General features: G+C 49.7%; 1 long non-coding RNA gene across 1 annotated transcript in view; it reads left to right on the top strand.

Moving 5' to 3' along the window:
* The window catches only part of LOC127923632 (uncharacterized), a 5,825-nt gene extending 1,221 nt beyond the window's left edge, over positions 1-4,604 (top strand). Inside the window, exon 3 of the long non-coding RNA XR_008114877.1 lies at positions 4,583-4,604. This is a non-coding gene — a long non-coding RNA (uncharacterized LOC127923632). The remainder of the gene's footprint in view (positions 1-4,582) is intronic.
* Positions 4,605-7,500: the final 2,896 nt, after the last annotated feature.

Raw genomic sequence — 7,500 nt, 5'->3', positions numbered from 1 at the left:
CTACCGCTCCTCTTACCACTCCTCCTCTTCCTCCTACCACTCCTCCTCCTCTTCCTCTTACCTCTCCTCCTCTTCCTCCTACCGCTCCTCTTACCACTCCTCCTCTTCCTCCTACCGCTCCTCTTACCACTCCTCCTCCTCTTCCTCCTACTGCTCCTCTTACCACTCCTCCTTTTCCTCCTACCACTCCTCCTCCTCTCCTCCTACCGCTCCTCTTACCACTCCTCCTCTTCCTCCTACCACTCCTCCTCCTCTTCCTCCTACCGCTCCTCTTACCACTCCTCCTTTTCCTCCTACCACTCCTCCTCCTCTTCCTCCTACCGCTCCTCTTACCACTCCTCCTCTTCCTCCTACCACTCCTCCTCTTCCTCCTACCGCTCCTCTTACCACTCCTCCTCTTCCTCCTACCGCTCCTCTTACCTCTCCTCCTCTTCCTCCTACCGCTCCTCTTACCACTCCTCCTCTTCCTCCTACCGCTCCTCCTCCATCTCGTTCTCCTCTTACCTCTCCTCCTCTTCCTCCTACCGCTCCTCTTACCTCTCCTCCTCTTCCTCCTACCGCTCCTCTTACCACTCCTCCTCTTCCTCCTACCGCTCCTCCTCCATCTCGTTCTCCTCTTACCTCTCCTCCTCTTCCTCCTACCGCTCCTCTTACCTCTCCTCCTCCTTTCCTCCTACCACTCCTCCTCTTCCTCCTACCTCTCCTCTTCTTCCTCCTACCGCTCCTCTTACCTCTCCTCTTCTTCCTCTTACCTCTCCTCCTCTTCCTCCTACCTCTCCTCTTACCTCTCCTCCTCTTACCTCTCCTCCTCATCTTCCTCCTACCACTCCTCCTCCTCTTACCTCTCCTCCTCTTACCTCTCCTCCTCCTCTTCCTCCTACCGCTCCTCTTACCTCTCCTCCTCTTACCTCTCCTCCTCCTCTTCCTCCTACCGCTCCTCTTACCTCTCCTCCTCCTCTTCCTCCTACCGCTCCTCTTACCTCTCCTCCTCCTCTTCCTCCTACCGCTCCTCTTACCTCTCCTCCTCCTCTTCCTCCTACCGCTCCTCTTACCTCTCCTCCTCCTCTTCCTCCTACCGCTCCTCTTACCTCTCCTCCTCCTCTTCCTCCTACCGCTCCTCTTACCTCTCCTCCTCCTCTTCCTCCTACCGCTCCTCTTACCTCTCTCCCCTCCTCCTCTTCCTCCTACCGCTCCTCTTACCTCTCCTCCCTCCCTCCTCTTCCTCCTACCGCTCCTCTTACCTCTCCCTCCTCCTCTTCCTCCTACCGCTCCTCTTACCTCTCCTCCTCCTCCATCTCGTTCTCCTCTTACCTCTCCTCCTCTTCCTCCTACCGCTCCTCCTCCATCTCGTTCTCCTCTTAACTCTCCTCCTCTTCCTCCTACCGCTCCTCTTACCACTCCTCCTCTTCCTCCTACCACTCCGCCTCCTCTTACCACTCCTCCTCTTCCTCCTACCGCTCCTCCTCCATCTCGTTCTCCTCTTACCTCTCCTCCTCTTCCTCCTACCGCTCCTCTTACCACTCCTCCTCTTCCTCCTACCGCTCCTCTTACCACTCCTCCTCCTCCATCTCGTTCTCCTCTTCCTCCTACCTCTCCTCCTCTTCCTCCTACCTCTCCTCCTCTTCCTCCTACTGCTCCTCTTACCACTCCTCCTTCCTCCTACCACTCCTCTTACCACTCCTCCTCCTCTTACCACTCCTCCTCTTCCTCCTACCGCTCCTCCTCCATCTCGTTCTCCTCTTACCTCTCCCTCCTCTTCCTCCTACCTCTCCTCTTACCTCTCCTCCTCTTCCCTCCTACCACTCCTCTTACCACTCCTCCTCCTCTTACCACTCCTCCTCTTCCTCCTACCGCTCCTCCTCCATCTCGTTCTCCTCTTACCTCTCCTCCTCTTCCTCCTACCTCTCCTCTCTTACCTCTCCTCCTCTTCCTCCTACCGCTCCTCTTACCACTTCTCCTCTTCCTCCTACCTCTCCTCATCTTCCTCCTACCTCTCCTCTTCTTCCTCCCCATTCTCCTCTTCCCCCGTTCTCCTCTTCCTCCTACCGCCATCTCGTTCTCCCTCTTCCTCTCTCCTCAAGTACCGGTAGGTTTCTGCTACACTCTGACCTCTTCCTCCTACCTCTCCTCCACCTCTTTCTCCTCTTCCCCTCGTTCTCCTCTTCCTCCTACCTCTCCTCCTCCATCTCGTTCTCCTCTTCCTCTCTTCTCTCAAGTACCGGTAGGTTTCTGCTACACTCTGACCTCTTCCTCCTACCTCTCCTCCACCTTTCTCCTCTTCCTCCCGCTCTCCTCTTCCTCTCTCCTCAAGTACCGGTAGGTTTCTGCTACACTCTGACCACTGCATTATAAAGGAGTTATTAGTGGTTATTAGTGGTTATTAGTGGTTATTAGTGGGTATTAGTGGTTATTAGTAGTTATTAGTGGGTATTAGTGGGTATTAGTGGTTATTAGTGGTTATTAGTAGTTATTAGTGGTTATTAGTGGTTATTAGTGGGTATTAGTGGGTATTAGTAGTTATTAGTGTTTATTAGTGGTTATTAGTGGTTATTAGTAGTTATTAGTGGTTATTAGTAGTTATTAGTTGTTATTAGTGGTTATTAGTAGTTATTAGTGGTTATTAGTGGTTATTAGTGGTTATTAGTGGTTATTAGTAGTTATTAGTGGTTATTAGTGGTTATTAGTGGGTATTAGTGGTTATTAGTAGTTATTAGTGTTTATTAGTGGTTATTAGTGGGTATTAGTTGTTATTAGTAGTTATTAGTGGGTATTAGTTGTTATTAGTAGTTATTACTGGTTATTAGTAGTTATTAGTGGTTATTAGTGGTTATTAGTGGGTATTAGTTGTCATTAGTTGTCATTAGTTGTCATTAGTTGTTATTAGTTGTTATTAGTAGTTATTAGTGGGTATTAGTGGGTATTAGTGGGTATTAGTGGTTATTAGTGGTTATTAGTGGTTATTAGTGGTTATTAGTAGTTATTAGTGGTTATTAGTGGTTATTAGTAGTTATTAGTGGTTATTAGTAGTTATTAGTGGTTATTAGTGGTTATTAGTAGTTATTAGTGGTTATTAGTGGTTATTAGTGGTTATTAGTTGTTATTAGTAGTTATTAGTAGTTATTAGTAGTTATTAGTGGTTATTAGTAGTTATTAGTGGTTATTAGTGGTTATTATGGTTATTAGTAGTTATTAGTAGTTATTAGTGGTTATTAGTGGTATTAGTGGTTATTAGTGGTTATTAGTGGTTATTAGTAGTTATTAGTGGTTATTAGTAGTTATTAGTGGTTATTAGTAGTTATTAGTGGTTATTAGTGGTTATTAGTAGTTATTAGTAGTTATTAGTGGTTATTAGTGGTTATTAGTAGTTATTAGTAGTTATTAGTGGTTATTAGTGGTTATTAGTGGTTATTAGTGGTTATTAGTGGTTATTAGTGGTTATTAGTGGTTATTAGTGGTTATTAGTGGTTATTAGTGGTTATTAGTGGTTATTAGTGGTTATTAGTAGTTATTAGTGGTTATTAGTGGTTATTAGTGGTTATTAGTGGTTATTAGTAGTTATTAGTAGTTATTAGTGGTTATTAGTGGGTATTAGTGGGTATTAGTAGTTATTAGTGTTTATTAGTGGTTATTAGTAGTTATTAGTAGTTATTAGTGGTTATTAGTGGTTATTAGTGGTTATTAGTAGTTATTAGTAGTTATTAGTGGTTATTAGTGGTTATTAGTGGTTATTAGTAGTTATTAGTAGTTATTAGTGGTTATTAGTAGTTATTAGTGGTTATAGTGGTTATTAGTAGTTATTAGTGGTTATTAGTGGTTATTAGTAGTTATTAGTGGTTATTAGTGGTTATTAGTAGTTATTAGTAGTTATTAGTGGTTATTAGTGGTTATTAGTAGTTATTAGTAGTTATTAGTGGTTATTTGTAGTTATTAGTAGTTATTAGTGGTTATTAGTGGTTATTAGTGGTTATTAGTAGTTATTAGTGGTTATTAGTAGTTATTAGTGGGTATTAGTAGTTATTAGTGGTTATTAGTGGTTATTAGTGGTTATTAGTAGTTATTAGTAGTTATTAGTGGTTATTAGTAGTTATTAGTGGGTATTAGTAGTTATTAGTAGGTATTAGTAGTTATTAGTAGGTATTAGTAGTTATTAGTAGGTATTAGTAGTTATTAGTAGGTATTAGTAGTTATTAGTAGGTATTAGTAGTTATTAGTAGGTATTAGTGGTTAGTGGTTATTAGTGGTTATTTCTGTGGGTATTAGTGGTTATTAGTGGTTATTAGTAGTTATTAGTGGTTATTAGTAGTTATTTGTGGTTATTAGTAGTTATTAGTAGTTATTAGTGTTTGTTAGTGGTATTAGTAGTTATTAGTGGTTATTAGTGGGTATTAGTGGGTATTAGTGGGTATTAGTGGTTATTAGTAGTTATTAGTGGGTATTAGTGGTTATTAGTAGTTATTAGTGGTTATTAGTAGTTATTAGTGGTATTATCCAGCAACATTAGTCTAGTCTTCTGAAAGTCGTTATTTTCTTGTCTTTCTCTCTCAGTATCAAACCATGTAACCTCTCTCCCTTCCTTGTGTAGAAGGTCGAGGCGTCTGCCGTACGGTGACCAGCCTGCCAGCCACATCGCCAGTTAAAACGGAGGGCACGGTGAAGATGGAAACCACCGTGAAGACCGAGGAGTCCCCGTGTCCTCTAGTCCCTCTCGTGTTCCTCCGTCGCAGAGTGAGCTGCTGTCCCATCTCCTCCTCTCCCCCACCCCTTCCTTCCTCCCTCCCTCGAGGCGGCCTCCTACCCATCCCCCAGAAGCCCCCTTGTGCACCTGGCCCGTATCTCGAAACCCTGCCCCGTGTCTGGTTATCCACTGAGGGTCACTGAGGAAGACCCGCGGCGCCCGGCATGGACAGTTACAGGTACAGACACACGGCGCGACCCGTTTAGTTACAGACACGGAGCGAGCCGGCTCTAGTTACAGACACACGGAGCGACCCGGCTCTAGTTACAGGTACACGGAGCGACCCGGCTCTAGTTACAGGTACACGGAGCGACCCGGCTCTAGTTACAGACACACGGAGCGACCCGGCTCTAGTTACAGACACACGGAGCGACCCGGCTCTAGTTACAGACACACGGAGCGACCCGGCTCTAGTTACAGACACACGGAGCGACCCGGCTCTAGTTACAGACACACGGAGCGACCCGGCTCTAGTTACAGACACACGGAGCGACCCGGCTCTAGTTACAGACCCGGCTCTAGTTACAGACACACGGAGCGAGCCGGCTCTAGTTACAGACACACGGAGCGAGCCGGCTCTAGTTACAGACACACGGAGCGAGCCGGCTCTAGTTACAGACACACGGAGCGAGCCGGCTCTAGTTACAGACACACGGAGCGAGCCGGCTCTAGTTACAGACACACGGAGCGAGCCGGCTCTAGTTACAGACACACGGAGCGACCCGGCTCTAGTTACAGACACACGGAGCGACCCGGCTCTAGTTACAGACACACGGAGCGACCCGGCTCTAGTTACAGACACACGGAGCGACCCGTTCTAGTTACAGACACACGGAGCGACCCGGCTCTAGTTACAGACACACGGAGCGACCGGCTCTAGTTACAGACACACGGAGCGACCCCGGCTCTAGTTACAGACACACGGAGCGACCCGGCTCTAGTTACAGGTACAGACACACGGAGCGACCCGGCCCAGTGCTACAGACACACGGAGCGACCCGGCTCCAGTTACAGACACACGGAGCGACCCGGCTCCAGTTACAGACACACGGAGCGAGCCGGCTCTAGTTACAGACACACGGAGCGAGCGGCTCTAGTTACAGACACACGGGAGCGAGCCGGCTCTAGTTACAGACACACGGAGCGACCCGGCTCTAGTTACAGACACACGGAGCGACCCGGCTCTAGTTACAGACACACGGGAGCGACCCGCTCTAGTTACAGGTCCAGACACACGGGAGCGACCCGGCTCTAGTTACAGGTACAGACACACGGGAGCGACCGGCTCTAGTTACAGGTACACGGAGCGACCCGGCTCTAGATACAGGTACACGGAGCGACCCGGCTCTAGTGCTACAGGTCCAGACACACGGAGCGACCCGGCTCTAGTTCAGACACACGGAGCGACCCGGCTCTAGCGTTACAGGTCCAGACACACGGAGCTACCCGGCTCTAGTTACAGGGTCCAGACACACGGAGCGACCCGGCTCTAGTTACAGACACACGGAGCGACCCGGCTCTAGTTACAGGTCCAGACACACGGAGCGACCCGGCTCTAGTTACAGGTACAGACACACGGAGCGACTCCGGCTCTAGTTACAGGTACACGGAGCGACCCGGCTCTAGTTACAGGTACACGGAGCGACCCGGCTCTAGTTACAGGTGTACACGGAGCCACCCGGCTCTAGTTACAGGTCCAGACACACGGAGCGACCCGGCTCTAGTTACAGACACACGGAGCGACCCGGCTCTAGTTACAGGTCCAGACACACGGAGCGACCCGGTCGCTAGTTACAGGTCCAGACACACGGAGCGACCCGGCTCTAGTTACAGACACACGGAGCGACCCGGCTCTAGTTACAGGTCCAGACACACGGAGCGACCCGGCTCTAGTTACAGGTACATCGGAGCGACCCAGCTCTAGTTACAGGTACAGACACACGGAGCGACTCCGGCTCTAGTTACAGGTACACGGAGTTTACCCGGCTCTAGTTACAGGTGCACACGGAGCCACCCGTCTCTAGTTACAGGTCCAGACACACGGAGCGACCCGGCTCTAGTTACAGGTACAGACACACGGAGCGACCTCGGCTCTAGTTACAGGTACACGGAGCCTCGGCTCTAGTTACAGGTCCAGACACACGGAGCGACCCGGCTCTAGTTACAGGTCCAGACACACGGAGCGGTCGGCTCTAGTTACAGGTCCAGACACACACGGAGCGCACGAGCCGGCTCTTACAGGTGTGTGCGGATGTGAATGGGATGTGTGCAATTTGTCAAACTTTCAAATCAACTGATCAAATCCCTCTCTTCCCTCTCTCTCCTCCCTCTCCTCCCTCTCTTCCCTCTCTCTCCTCCCGCTCTTCCCTCCCCCTCCTTCTCTCTCCTCCCCCCTCCTTCTCTCTCCTCCCCCCTCCTTCTCTCTCCTCCCCCCTCTCTCTCTCCCCTCCCTCTCTCTCCTCCTCCCTCTCTCTCCTCCCTCCCCCTCCTTCTCTCTCCTCCCCCCTCCTTCTCTCTCCTCCCCCTCCCTCTCTCCCCCCTCCTTCTCTCTCCTCCGCCCCCTCCCTCTCTCTCCCTCCCCCTCCCTCTCTCTCCTCCCCCTCCCTCTCTCTCCTCCCTCCCCCTCCCTCTCTCTCCTCCCTCCCCCTCCCTCTCTCTCCTCCCCCCTCCCTCTCTCTCCTCCCTCCCTCCCTCTCTCTCCTCCCTCCCTCTCCCCCTCTCCTCCCTCTCTCTCCCCCTCCCTCTCTCTCCTCCCCCTCCCTCTC

This window comes from Oncorhynchus keta, unplaced genomic scaffold (assembly GCF_023373465.1).
Source record: "Oncorhynchus keta strain PuntledgeMale-10-30-2019 unplaced genomic scaffold, Oket_V2 Un_contig_30253_pilon_pilon, whole genome shotgun sequence".
In the NCBI taxonomy this organism is placed as follows: Eukaryota; Metazoa; Chordata; class Actinopteri; order Salmoniformes; family Salmonidae; genus Oncorhynchus; species Oncorhynchus keta.
The sequence above is the reverse complement of the archived record's forward strand: the minus strand, read 5'-3'. Positions and strand labels throughout refer to the sequence as shown.